Consider the following 14,015-nt stretch of genomic DNA (forward strand, 5'->3'; position numbering starts at 1 on the left):
ACCTTAACCCAAAACCTAGAAATCATGCCATTGCTGGAACTCTCTCTCTCTCTGCTAAACTCCCAAGCATCTAGCTCCCACACCATACCTACCTATAAATTCTGTTCTCGTGAAATTAAGTCCAATCGTTGCTGTTATCATCTAGTCCAATCGTTGCTGTTATCATCTAGTCTTATCGCTGCTGTTATTATCTAGTCTAATAGCTGTTGTTATCATCTAGCAGGTTGCAATGAAGTTGTTCTTAGGTCCAACCTTTGAACAATTTTGGGCCTAGTCTTGCTTAATTAAGAGGGTCTTGCCGTAAAAGGTCCAAAACACAAAATCACCCTCACAACTTCAACACTCCCCTTTGTGCTGCTCAAACTTGGTGGTGACGCTTCGCCCGTTGCTTAGTTAAAAACCTTGCTCGAGTGAAAAACCCTGTGGGACAAAAAACTACCTCGAGGAGGAGAAAAAGAGTACAATACATCCTTCACTCTTCTAGATCGAACATGTAGACATCATAACTCCCCCTGATGTCGATGTCTCCCCCTGATTTCTACAATCGTGGGAGTTCGGATAACTTTCTCAATCTGATGCTCTTCACATGTTTCTCGAAGGTGGATTTAGGTAACGACTTAGTGAATAAGTCTGCTACATTATCTCTGATCGGATTTGATTCACTTCAATCCTTAGAAGTGATTGTTGTTGCTGATTATAGAAGAACTTAGGCGATATATGCTTGGTGTTGTCGCCCTTAATGAAACCTAACTTCATTTGCTCAATACAAGCTGCATCATCCTCATAAATGCATGTAGGTTCATCCGTGGTATACTTCAAACCACAACTTCCTTGGATATGTCTAATTACAGACCTTAGCCATATGCATTCATGTACAGCTTCATGTAGAGCAATGATCTATGCATGATTAGAGGAAGTAGCAACAAGAGTCTGTTTTGTAGACCTCCAAGATATCGCAGTGCTTCCCATGGTAAAGACATAACCCATTTGGGAACGACCTTTGTGAGGGTCAGAGAGGTACCCTGCATCAACAAAACCCATCAAAACATCATTATTGTTTTGGTGGAGGGGAGTAGGAAGATGCCGGCCACCATGGACGGTGGCGGCAACATGGTCGGTGGTCAACTTTTGGACGACGGTTTTTTGCCTCTTGGGGTCCGATCCCAAAATTTCATCATTTCTTTTCTCTCTGTGGGGATAAAATATGCCCATATCAATCGTACCTCTTAGGTATCAAAAGATTGTCTTTGCACCAATCTGATGGCAGCGTGTTGGCGCAAAACTATGTCGAGCTAACAAGTTCACTGCGAATGAGATGTCCGGTCTTGTGCATTGAGCTAAGTACAATAATGCGTCTATTGCACTTAAATAGGGCACTTCAGCCTCTAATAATTCTTCGTCCTCATCCTTTGGACAAAACGGATCTTTTCCGGGCTCAAGACTACGGCCAATCATGGGAGTACTCACAGGCTTTGCTTTATCTTCATTAAAGCGCCTTAGAATTTTCTAAGTATATGCAGACTGATGGATTAAAATCCCATCACTACGGTGCTCGAGTTCTAAACTGAGACAAAATCGTGTTTTCCTAAGATCTTTCATCTCAAATTCGGATTTCAGGTATTTAGCAGTTTCCTTCAACTCATCTAGAGTTCCAATTAGGTTCATTTCATCGACATAAACTACTACGATTGCAAATCCGGAACTTGTTCTTTTAATGAACACGCATGGGCATATTTCATTATTAATATATCATTTTCCAATTAAGTAGTCACTTAGATAGTTATACCACATCCGTCCGGATTGTTTTAATCCATATAGTGAGCGTTTTAATCTTATTGAAAACGCGCTCCGTGGTTTAGAGCCACTTGATTTGGGTAATTGAAGTCCATCTGGAACCTTCATATATATCTTTGAATCTAGATCCTCATAGAGATATGCTATAACCACATCCATAAGCTGCATGTCAAGTTTTTCAGAAACTACCAAACTGACAAGGTAGCGGAATGTTATAACGTCCATTACGGGAGAATATGTCTCCTCGTAGTCGATTCCAGGGCGTTGTGAGAAACCTTGATCCACAAGGCGGGCTTTATATCTAACCACCTCATTTTTCTCATTACGCTTTCTAACAAAGACCCATTTATGGCCAATAGGTTTTACATATGGGGGTGTCTGCATTATAGGCCCAAATACCTGTCTCTTTGCTAGTGAATCTAATTTAGCCTGAATTGCATCTTTCCATTTAGGCCAATCCGCTCTTCGTTGACATTCTTCGACAGAGCGAGGTTCGATATCATCATATTCTATAATTCCTTTTGCAACATGATATGCAAACACATCATCAATAGCCATAGAATTTCTATCCATCATCTCATGGACACTAGTGTAATTCATGGAGATCTCTCTATTCTCTGGAATTGGTTCTGACATTGGAGCGTCCCCCAATGATGTCTCTTAGACATAACCATAATCCGGAATATTCTCATGAGATAGATCATTTACATTGATGATTAATGGATTGTTTTGTGCCAAACTCGCTTTCTTTCTTGGGAGATAATCCATCAAACCTATGGGCCTCCCGCGCTTCCTGGCAGAAGCCGTGGGCCTAGCCACTGTGTCACCCATATAGGGGACGTTGGCGCCATGTTCATGTACTCTTGAGGTGGCGTCATGTCCTCTAGTTTTAGGGACATCAATCCTTGCAGGCACGTTTGCAGTAGGTATATATGATCTCGTCACTTTAGAGATATCAGAAAACGCATCAGGCATCGATTCTGCTACTTTCTGAAGATCAAGAATTCTCCGCACTTCAATTTCGGACTGTGCGGTTCGGGGATCAAGATGAGACAGAGTGGGGACAGACCACGACAATTCTTATCGTTCCAGTTGAACATTTATGTTCTTATCTCCCCCTAACAATGGGAAGTCTGTCTCATCAAAGTGACAATCCGCAAATCTAGCTGTAAAGAAATCGCTTGCCAAAGGTTTGAAGTAGCGGACAATTGTTGGAGAATCATATCCAACATAAATGCCTAATCATTTTTTGAGGACTCATTTTGGTGCGCTGTGGAGGCGCAATTGGCACATAAACAGCACACCCAAATATGCGTAAGTGTGAGACATCGGGCTCATACCCAGTCACCATCTGGGATGCAAAAAAGGGTTGATTGGCAGTGGGCCTTAGACGAATAAGCACAGCTGCATGCAATATTGCACAGCCCCAAGCAGAAATAGGGAGATTGGTGCACATTACCAATGCTCTAGCGACCATTTGTAATCGTTTAATGGCGGCTTCTGCGAGACCATTTTGGGTGTGAACATGAGGAATATAATGTTCAACATCAATCCCAATGGACATGTAATAATCATCAAAAGTTTTTTGTAAACTCCCCTGTATTGTCTAATCTTATAGACTTAATAGGATGATCACGTTGGTGAGCCCTTAACTTAATAATTTGTGCTAGGACTTTAGCAAATGCAGCGTTCCTTGTGGACAATAGCATGACATGTGACCAGCATGTCGATGCATCAACCAACACCATAAAATATCTAAATGGTCTGCAAGGTGATTGAATAGGTCCACAAATATCACCTTGGATTTGTTGCAATAATGGTATATTTTCTTTAGTGTCCTTTGCATAGGATGGTCTCGATCCTAATTTTTCTAAAGAGCAGGTTTTGCAGAACGAATGATGGGCTTTAGAAACAACCAATGAGGATTTTAGTTGAGCCATGAAGTCACAATGGACTTTAGAAGTAGGATTTGGAGACAAAAGAGCTGTGGTGACGTCAAAGCCACCTTTAGGCTGCAGGGGGATGGTGGAGCCGGTCGGTGAAGGCCAGTTTTGGGGATAAACGGCGCCGTGAGGCTTAGAGGCTCTTTCGGGGTCCAAATCCCGATTTTTACTTCTTTTCGTTCTGAAAAATGGATGTATGTGTGAAGTCTTTCATATACGGATCATCATATCACGACCTGGGTGTCCCAAACGGTCATGCCAAAGCCTATATGTGTCGGAATCAGCCTATATGTGTCGGAATCCAATAAATCATTTCTCATAACATGATTAGATTCAATTATTCGAATAGTGGTTGCATAAAACCCACTAGATCGATACATAAGTTTCTCTAAGACTCTTTTATGTCCGTAGTCATTAGAGGTGATGCAAAGGAACTCTTGTCCATTCTCACAATGTGTTTCCACATGAAAACCATTGGCTCAAATATCTTTAAAGCTTAATAGGGTTCTTCCTGCCCTAGGAGCATAAAGAGCTTCTGTGACATTTAAAGTTGTGCCATTTGGCAACATAAATTGGGCTCGTCCTCTACCATGAATCAATCGAGATGATCCAGCCATCGTAGTCATAGAAGATCGAGTAGGCGTCATCCATAGGGATAATTATCTATTTTGAAGGATGGTATGTGTAGTTGCACTATCCGTGAGGCATTCTAGCTCTCCGGGAAACATACTGAAAAATAATAAAGTTCTAAATTAAAATATGTCTAAGACATTGAATAAAATAAATCGATACTTTATTAATAATAGCCAATGATTACATCAAAGTTTCGTGACCATAATCTAATCCAAAATAGAAAATCAAACTGTAGACAAATTGTAGTCACTCAATCAGTTCGGTGATTCCAATTTGGTTGTGACCAGGGAAGGTAAGGCGAGATTTTGGTGGAGCATTGCTCACTTTTAAAACCGTTCTCTCAGTTCAAACCTTTCCTAGACATCACAATTACTCTTGAGTACGCGTAGAGGGAAAGAGTTAATACAATAAGTCATTTTATTGATTTAAGGCACAATTGCCATTACATCATTCTTGGAAAAATAAAGGACTATGCTAATCAAAATCTACAGCATCCTTGTGCAATTCCTTGTCAGATTTGAAGTCCGCTATGGTGAGATTGACGTTGGCATCATCACCATCTTCTTCTTCTTCGGCAAGATAGGCTTCATGCTCTCTAAAGTCTCTATATGCCTTGTAGTGCACAGCTAATTGATTGCTTGCATTGCATTGCTTGAACCAATGCTCACTTGATCCACATCGATGACATACGTCATTGTGATTGCCTCCCTTTAATTGAGGTGCATTGTTTGCACTAGGGTGGCGTCCCCTAGAAGAATTGGCGCCATTCCCACAACCTTGGGTAGCTCCACCACGTCCTAGAGCCCCATGGCCTCCTCTCCCATGTTGCCATGTGTTGCCACGTGTTCGTCCTTCATTCTGATGATTACCTTCCTTTGTAGGGCTGTTATATGGACCAAAACATCCGTTGTGTCCCTTATTTTTAGGGTTCCGCTCCTTGCGCCCTTCTTTGGGTGTATTATTATAATTCGCCTCTTGAACGCTCTTAGTTTCGACAGGCCTTGAATTATAATTCTTCACGAGGATATTATCATGTTTTTCAGTTACAGATATAACATTAATTAGCTGATGAAACCTCGTGATCCGTCCAGTATTGTATTCGGTTTGATATTGCTTTGATACCAAGATTGCTGAGATGGGGAAGGTGGAGAGAGTTTTCTCAATTAGCTCTTGCTCCGTGACAGGTTGTCCATAGAACCCCAACATGGTTTTAAGGCGTAGAGCTTCTAAATTAAACTCAGCTACGAACTTGAAGTCGGCGAATCGTAGATTGCTCCATAGAACTTTCAAGTCGGGGAGGAGGGAGTCCTTGACATTGCCAAAACGCTCTTCTAGCGCAACCCATAATTCTCTAGCATCCTTGATTGCCATCTACTCCAATCGGAGTGATTTATCCATGCGGTGTCTTATCAAGATGAGAGCGGTGGCATTATTTGTAGCCGTACGCTAAAAAATAAGCGCAGGATTTGGTGCTTGAATTACGGGTAGGATCCCTTTTGAAGTGAGATGGTTCTCAACATATGTGACCCAACTATGATATTCTGAGCCAGTTGAGTCAAGTATAGGGAAGTCAAGCTTCGGCTTCGACATTTTGAAATCAAGAAGAAGAAATATATTAGTTTCGGAGTTAATAACTTCCACGACAGCTAAATAATAAGATTTCTGAGCTATGCTACCAAGAAATTGATTTCCAAGAATGATTGGATTAGACTGAAACAATGATGTTTATATGGTCATAAATCGATGCTTACGGACGCTCTTAGTCCGAAGTTTTACAAACGCTCTTAGCTTTTTAATAGCGTGAATCCCCACGATTCAGCTTTTCAAGAATTGAACCCACGTTATAAGAAATGTGGGATGTAGAAGAAGGGAGGTTGCAAGTTCCCGAACAAAAAGAAGAGGAATTTAAATTCGGAAAGCAGGAACTTTAATTTAAAACTTTCTTGTTAATTCGAAGCTTGAAACCTTAAGTCTTGAAATCTTGAAAACTTGAGATGATGTAGGTCGAGTTAGGAAACCTTAGGTGGTTCGGTAGTCATAGCGGCAAAGAGTTTTGATTGCTGCCGAGTATTGCAGGGAGTTAGGTAGATTTGGTGGCTGTTTGGCTGGCTGGAAGAGCTGCACGGGCAGCAGGAACGAGTGGTTGTCCGAGAGGATGCAGTGGGGAATTTGGAAAAGAGGTGCAGCAAAGCTGCAGGAGCAGCAGCATCTTGACACAAAGCTGCAAGCGCACGGGCTCGCAGGTGGCAGCAATGGGCGAGGCAGGTGCTGCAGGGAGTAGCAGACGTGCGGCAGGACTGCATGGGGCAGCAGGTGGTGAGGCTAGCGCGAGCTAGGTGCAGCGGTAGTGAAGGAAGATTTTTCGGGTTTTGGGTTTTGGTTTTTGTTTTGTGGTTATAACTCGTGCTGATAACGTGTTTAAGTAAAAGAGAATTAGTGAGAGATTAATGAGAGAATTGTGTATTCAATATTGAGAATAGGAGCCCTATATATAGGGATTACAAAGTACATATTCTAATGTTATAAGGAAAACTATTCCGAATAGGACTAGGAATTCTAGAACATTCTCTCCTATTACAATCATGAAACTAATCCTAGTTTGAATAGGCACACAAAACTGATTTTCCTTCAACATCTTATTGTTTTAAGATGGATTTGGTAATTTTAATGAGTTTTACTTGCCACTTGTGAATTCCTAGCTTGAATAACTAGAATTAGGTACTTAATTTTGGTGTATGCATTTTTGATTTTTTTTTTTTTTTTTAATCGAGCCCGAGGGCAAAAAAATATATTCATCATAAGCCAGAGTAGGTCATTACATACCCTTCCGCTGCCATATAGACAGACAAGAAAATAATTGTAGTACCCACAATGGTACATAAGAAATAGACCTGGTCATTGTACAGTCAAGTACGTAGACATAGCGGGATCCCCCTTTAGTACTACGCCAGAGGCTCTAAAAGTGCCCGGTCCTCCCAACCTAACTTATAAAACAGTAAATCTAGTCGCCTAGAGACCTCAATTAGTGTACAACTAGAGACACTGAGAATTAAGTCGACAAAGCTAAGACCAAATGCTAAACTAGGTAGGAAAAAAATCCACTAAACTGCCCCAAAAAAGAGCTAAAGAAACTAGAAAATAAACAAAACTAACTAATGGCCCAATTGGCCCAAAGAAGAGCGAAACCCTAGGCCCAACTCGCTGACCCAACCCTGTTGCACTTCCACCTTCCTATGTTGAAGACGTCGTACGCCACATGCCGCAAGCAAGCCACTACCATGCCTGCACCATACCATCACCGCCCACACCACACAACCACCACCGCAAGGACAACAAAGAACCCGAAAGACACCAGACTCAATCCAAAATTAAAAGGATCCCCTGTGTCCCTAGAGCATCGGCTACATCCCGACGATGCCGTTGCGCTCCCGCTTCAGGCCCGTGCCGCCCCTTGAACCAGACCCCACGACTCCCCTAGCCAAAGAGAAGCTTCGACCCAAACAAGACCATATCAGCATAAACAAGCTTCGAGCCACTGCAGATCCATGAAGCCAGTAAACCCTAGACCATCATCGCATGTCCAACAACTTCATAGTGATGACAAGGCAAGCCCCACCAACGCAGAGTGCCGCCGGACGAGAGGACGTCGGCTGAAGACTCGACCTTTCCTTGGTGAGCGTGCGGCGCTGTAGTTCAAAAACTTGTAATTGGGAAGAAACCTCCCCTTTTGTTGAAGCTTGTGAGTTAAACTCTTGAAGAGAATATGTATATTTGGTTATATTGGAGGAGAATCGAACTACTAAACTAGTCTAGTTTCTTTTTTAATGTAGTGTTTGATTTTAAATCAATCAAATTAACTTTGCTTTTTGAAAAAAAGGAAAAAAATTATGAAATGCAACACTTTATTTTTGACAACTAGTCGTGAAGATGGTTACTTTTGGTTTTTAAATGAGTTTACTCTCTTCCTTCATTTCTATAAAGAACTTGAACTCAAGCATGCCCATTGTTTAAGTTGTCATTAATAACTTCTTATTTGTCTATCAAAACTGCTCGATCACCATTTGGAGTTTTTGGATCAAAATATGATGCCAACATAATTAAGCTTGGTGCTACTCATATGGCTCGTGCAAGCTATTGCATACTATACTGTAGTACTCATCAATTTATCTGCAAATTGCCTACATAAGATTTCTTGTTGTAAAGGATTTGATAGTTCCCTTTGCTGCCTTCCCAATATGAAGTAGCCCATTAATTTATGTTGAAAAAATACCATGACTTTTACTCCCCCTCTCTCTCGCTCTGCTAGGGTTAGGGTTTTGAGTTTTTAAGTTGTGCAACGTCCCATTTTCATGGCTGCTGCTATTGCCTCCATGACTGCCAGACTTGCGACCAAACTGTCGCTCAAGGAAGGAGAAGAACCGGTAGATTTGGGGAATCTTAGGGTCTTAAGGAAGGAGTTTCTGGCCCGCAATTTCTACTTCGTGGGTAGGCTCAACACTTGCAGGGCGTTAGTGCTAGATTTATTCCGAAGTGCAGTGTGATCGATGTGGAGGTTGACGGGGACCGTAGAGGTTCAACCATGGGGTGACCGCATTCTATTTTACGTTCACTCATGAATGGGATGTCGCTCGGGTGAAGAAGGGTGGTCCTTAGGGTTTTCACTAGCCATGATCCTCTTAAATGACTACGATGGCTTCTTGAAGATCTCTAAGGTGAAGTTGGACTTTGTTTGGACTTGGGTTGTGCTGCAGAGTATTCCACCGGGCATATTGACGGAACCTACCGTCTGGTTAGTGCGTGGGACAATTGGAGAGGTCCTGGAGGTGGAAAGGATAGCGCTATGCTGGGGAGAAGCTCATGTCTAGCTCGTCCTATCCATCAATGAGCCAGTGCGTGTGGATCAGAGGGTTAGGGCTTCTCCAATTGATGTCTTAGCACTTCGATTTAGGTATGAGAGACTTCTAGGGCACTACCGCTCCTGCGCCTTGTTGAATCATGTTGGCTAGCGTTGCCCTAGGAAGGAAGAATCGGAGACAGATACCGCTATGGAGGTGGGGTCACAGTAGGCGGCGGGGCCAATCATTCCAGCCTTAGTCTTTAGGGAAAATGTCCAGCCTTCCATTTTTTCTTCTCTGCTATCTGCTTTCAGGGTTCCCAACTTGTTGAAGAAGAAACCGATGCAAATCCGATCACTTCCGGAGCTAGTGACGACATTAGGGACTAAGGGGACCTCTACTCAAGCTCCGGTTGTTGGGGTATGTCGTCCAAGAGAGGAGGATGATCCTAAAGATGGTTAGAGATCCAAACACAGCTTGGCTCTTACTCTGGTCAATCTGCAGTCAGAAAATCTTGGTATATACTTCTCTTCTAAGGGTCTGGTAGATGTGAAGGTGACCTCAGCTCCTAAGGTCTACAAGAAGAAGGGCAGGCCTCATGGTCGAAGAAACAAATCTAAAGGCTCGCCGGTGGTGTTTGTTTGTGGAGGGACTAAATCCATGGTGTCGGGTTCTACTGAAGGAGGGCCTGAAGGTGTGCATGGAGTCCATAATGGCCCAGCAGGATTGGAACCCGTTTCCTAGTCCGGGTAGGAAATGATTCTCTACTTCATCTAGGGTGGGATGGGTCTTGCTTGATTATGGCGACGTACACCAGGAGGGTCTTAGGCGTCAAAATGATCAAGGAAGTGTCTCACTTTAGGAGGCATAGGGTTTCGCATTTTATTTTATTGCTTTTTTGCTAGTAGTTTTCTTTGTTTGAACTTTAGTTTTTTGGATTTCCTCTTAGTTTTTAGCACTCTAATGAGCTTACATTGTAATCTGAGGGGTGTTTGTACCCTTCATGCTTGACCGAGTGAGGTTGTCTTGATTTTATACAATGAATTAGTCTTCCATTGCCCTAAAAAAAAAAAAAAATTTCTTGTTGTAATTGTTTTTGTCCATCTTAGAACTTGTCTAAGGACAAAATTAGAAGAAGAAGAAGATGAAAATGTCTAACAAAATCGTGTCTATGTATAGAGAGGCGTGAACAATTGCATCTGTACATTTTGGAGCTGAGTGAGGTTACCTCAATGAAGCACAGCTCTGCTAACAATTTCTAACCCTTTTTTTTTTTAACAAAACTAACTTGGTCTTGGTAAGCAAACATGACTTAGAGCGAATTCAATGGATTAGCTCAATGAGTTTTTACCTTCTTACTTTACTCGTACTACGCTCTTGATAATAAATTTATTATGGGGCTCATACATATGAGGCAAGATTAAAGTGGCTCCCGAGTATGGTGGGAGCAATATCATAGTAGCTCATAGTTTAGCTTTTAGTTATTTTATCTATAAATTTGATAAAAATAAAGAGTACTGTTAAAAGGGTACTCTATACTTTGCTTTTGGTATATACAACATACCAACTTACCAAGCTACATTTCATACAATAGTTCTCACATGGTCAATAACTAAGCAATGAAATTATGTTTAGTCACCATTAGATGTAAATATAATGGTGGAATTAAGTTGAGTTATTCTATTTTTCATCGTTGATCAGGTGAACACCACTAACCTTTCATTACTTTCAGTTTGTCTAAATCAACCTTCATTTGTCTTTAGTCATCAACCACCATTGGATAATTGTTGTGCTAAAATAAAATCCTGATTAAAATGAATTGTTCCATCGAGCACAAACGACATCGCTTGTACTCGAAAGCTATATATAGAAGCGTGATACGTGTCATAAAAGGCCTGACCTTCACACTATGATCAATGTTAACATTGCAATTAATAAAGCCCAATATTCAATATTCTGACTAATTTGGATCGTCGTAAAAGCCCAACTCGAGCCCACCAAACTATTATAGGAAACAACTCAACACATTTTCGTATAGTTGTCATCCGAATCTCCAAGACATACAGTTGGCAATAGAAATATATTCTAACTCCGTACCTTTACATAAGCATCTCCACATTGAGTGACGCTTGAAAGATTCTTAGGTATGACAGGTGTGCCATGTGGCAGTACGCCCACCCACAAATGGCGTGCATAAAGGGTACAATCGCCAATATTTGGCATGAAAACTCGTGTTCGATATAATGCACTCAAAACAGTTAATGACAGTTGTCGATCTTTGTGACATTCTTTTCGCTCAAAATGAGTCCACGTAGAAGAAGTGAAAAGCTTCCATTAACGTTTTTATTTTAATGTATAACTATTATAACAAGCAAACAACCCACTTTGATGAGATCCAAATAGACGACCCCATAAAGTCCGTGGTAATGAAGTTTAAATTGCTTAGGGACCTTGTCTTTCATTTTTCAATCAATCAAGAAGATTGCTCCACTTTACCTTACTACTAAAGAGATCGAAATGAAAGTATTCGCTCGTGAATCAATCTGATATCTGGTCTCAAAGAGATCGTAGTAAATCCCAATTTTTTTTCTACATCATTTTCAAAGGAAATGAATTGTAGATGGAGTTGAAAGCTAGAGTTTTATACTAAAAAAAATGTATAAAGCAATGACAAATTAGTCGGGAGTAGTCTATGATATATAATTTTTTTTTTCTAGTATTTCGTCAATTAGAACCAAGAAATATCACAACTTATATCAAAGAGATACAACAGAAACCCTAGCCTCCCAACGAGCTTTCAACAGTTAGAGAATTCTTGTTTGTCCAGCAGTGCGTTCTTGGATGTCGTCTTCGGACGGGCATCTAGGCGGCATCCCTTGACGTCATACAGCTGTTCCTGGGTGGTGAGACTGGTCTCCATGGCCGCGATCTGGCTTTGTTGGGTCAAGGAGGACAACTGTACTGCGGGTTAGATGAAGGCAGAGTAGACGACATGATTCGTTATTGACGGCGGTTGTAGGGGTGGTCGGGAGGTAGCCGATTGCTCCTGAATCTGGGGTTGATGGTGATTTCATTGCTTTTCTTTGGATTGGCCGATGATTGTGGGCACTCATAGAGTGGTTACCGGTTTTGGTCATCGACGTTTGTGGCTTCGTTGTTACCAGAGGTGACAGAGAGGGTGCGGCGCACTGGAATTGCTCATCATCGGGATTCGCTCGGGCTCATGTGATTGGGCTTGGTTTATGGGTCTTGCTCTTGGACTTATGGTCTTGTTAGTTTTTTTTTTCTTTTTTATTTTCTAGTCTCTTTTTAGGCCTTTCTTGGCAATCTAGTGATTTTTTTCTACCTAGTTCAGCATTTGGTCTTGGTTTTTGTCGGCTTAATTCTCAATGTCTCTAGTTGTACACCAATTGAAGTCTCTACACAACTAGATTTACTATTTTGAGAGTTAAGTTGGGAGGATCGGTCCTTCTATTTTTAGGCTTAGTTCATCTAGCACCTTTAGCGTAGTACTAAAGGAGGATTCCGCTGTGTCTACGTTGTTGATTGTACAATGAGTATGTCCATTTCCTATATACCACTGTAGGTATTACCACTACCTTCTTGTTTGTCTATAAATGGCAGCGGAAAGATATGTAACGGCCTATTCTGACTTGTGTTGAATATAATTTTTGCCCCATGGACTCGATTAAAAAATATATATATAGGTATTCAAGGAAGAAGGAACAATAGCAAGGTTATATGAAGTGTAGACTTAAACTATACGAAGTGGAGGCTATTAAACAAGCAGACTATAAGGAGACATAAATCTTCTAGGCTAGACTCCTTAAACTGTTGTTCAATACAGAAACACAAGGAAGCGTGAAGGCAACAATTATTAACCATGCAAGTATGTCACTAAATATATATTCTGGAACAACAATGCATATATTTGTTAAATCAAATATCCCCACCAAGGAGGGAGATCATCAATATCAGTTCAGATAGTTGCACGTCCTATTTGACTCAATCAGCAATGTCTACATAGATTTTTATGCAAAACGAGATGCAAGCATGTAACAATGTAAATAGAGGATTGGTACAAAAACTTTCATCCAAGTGTGAAAGTTAAAACTAATAGCTGTACTCTGACCATTGTCTCTTCAGTGATTGCATAAATTAGAAGATCAAACTACAAGTAAGCATGAGTCCATAGAAATCAATTCTCATAAAATCAAATTACTAGGAATATAAATCAAATTACAAGGACAAAACTCCTAAGATCATGATCTTTAAAGAGAATATAATGAAAAGTAGTAAACTAGAAAGCATAACTAGACTAGTAATAGGAAACCTAGATAACATGATCAATAAGTAACAAGTCTAGCATCCTTTGATTACAATCAAATATATCTTTATGTTGGCAATCCACAATCATGATTAGCTTCTTCCTTTAAGACCGCAACCAACAATTATTAGGACTCTTAAACATAAAGGAATGCAAACGTAGAATATTGGACTCAAGTAGTTATAGCTAAACGTGTATATTGGATTCGAGTAGGAATACTCAATCCTAGAACTCTTGAAGGACCCTAAATTAAACCCTAAATCTTCAAGAACATAATTAAAATAGCAAGCGTTGGACCTTTATTTGACCACGAAATTATAATCCAATTCTTGAAAAGAAAAATAAAGAGATTATTGATGTACATACCTTGAACACACAACAGTTTTGAACTTTTGATTGTGTTCCAAATCAGTAAGATAGTGTTTAGGTTTTAACTATAAGAGAAATTGGTTGTCGTGGTAAAATAGAAGCAGGAATGATAGA

The sequence above is a fragment of the Rosa chinensis genome, chromosome 6 (genome assembly GCF_002994745.2).
Source record: "Rosa chinensis cultivar Old Blush chromosome 6, RchiOBHm-V2, whole genome shotgun sequence".
NCBI classification, from domain to species: Eukaryota; Viridiplantae; Streptophyta; class Magnoliopsida; order Rosales; family Rosaceae; genus Rosa; species Rosa chinensis.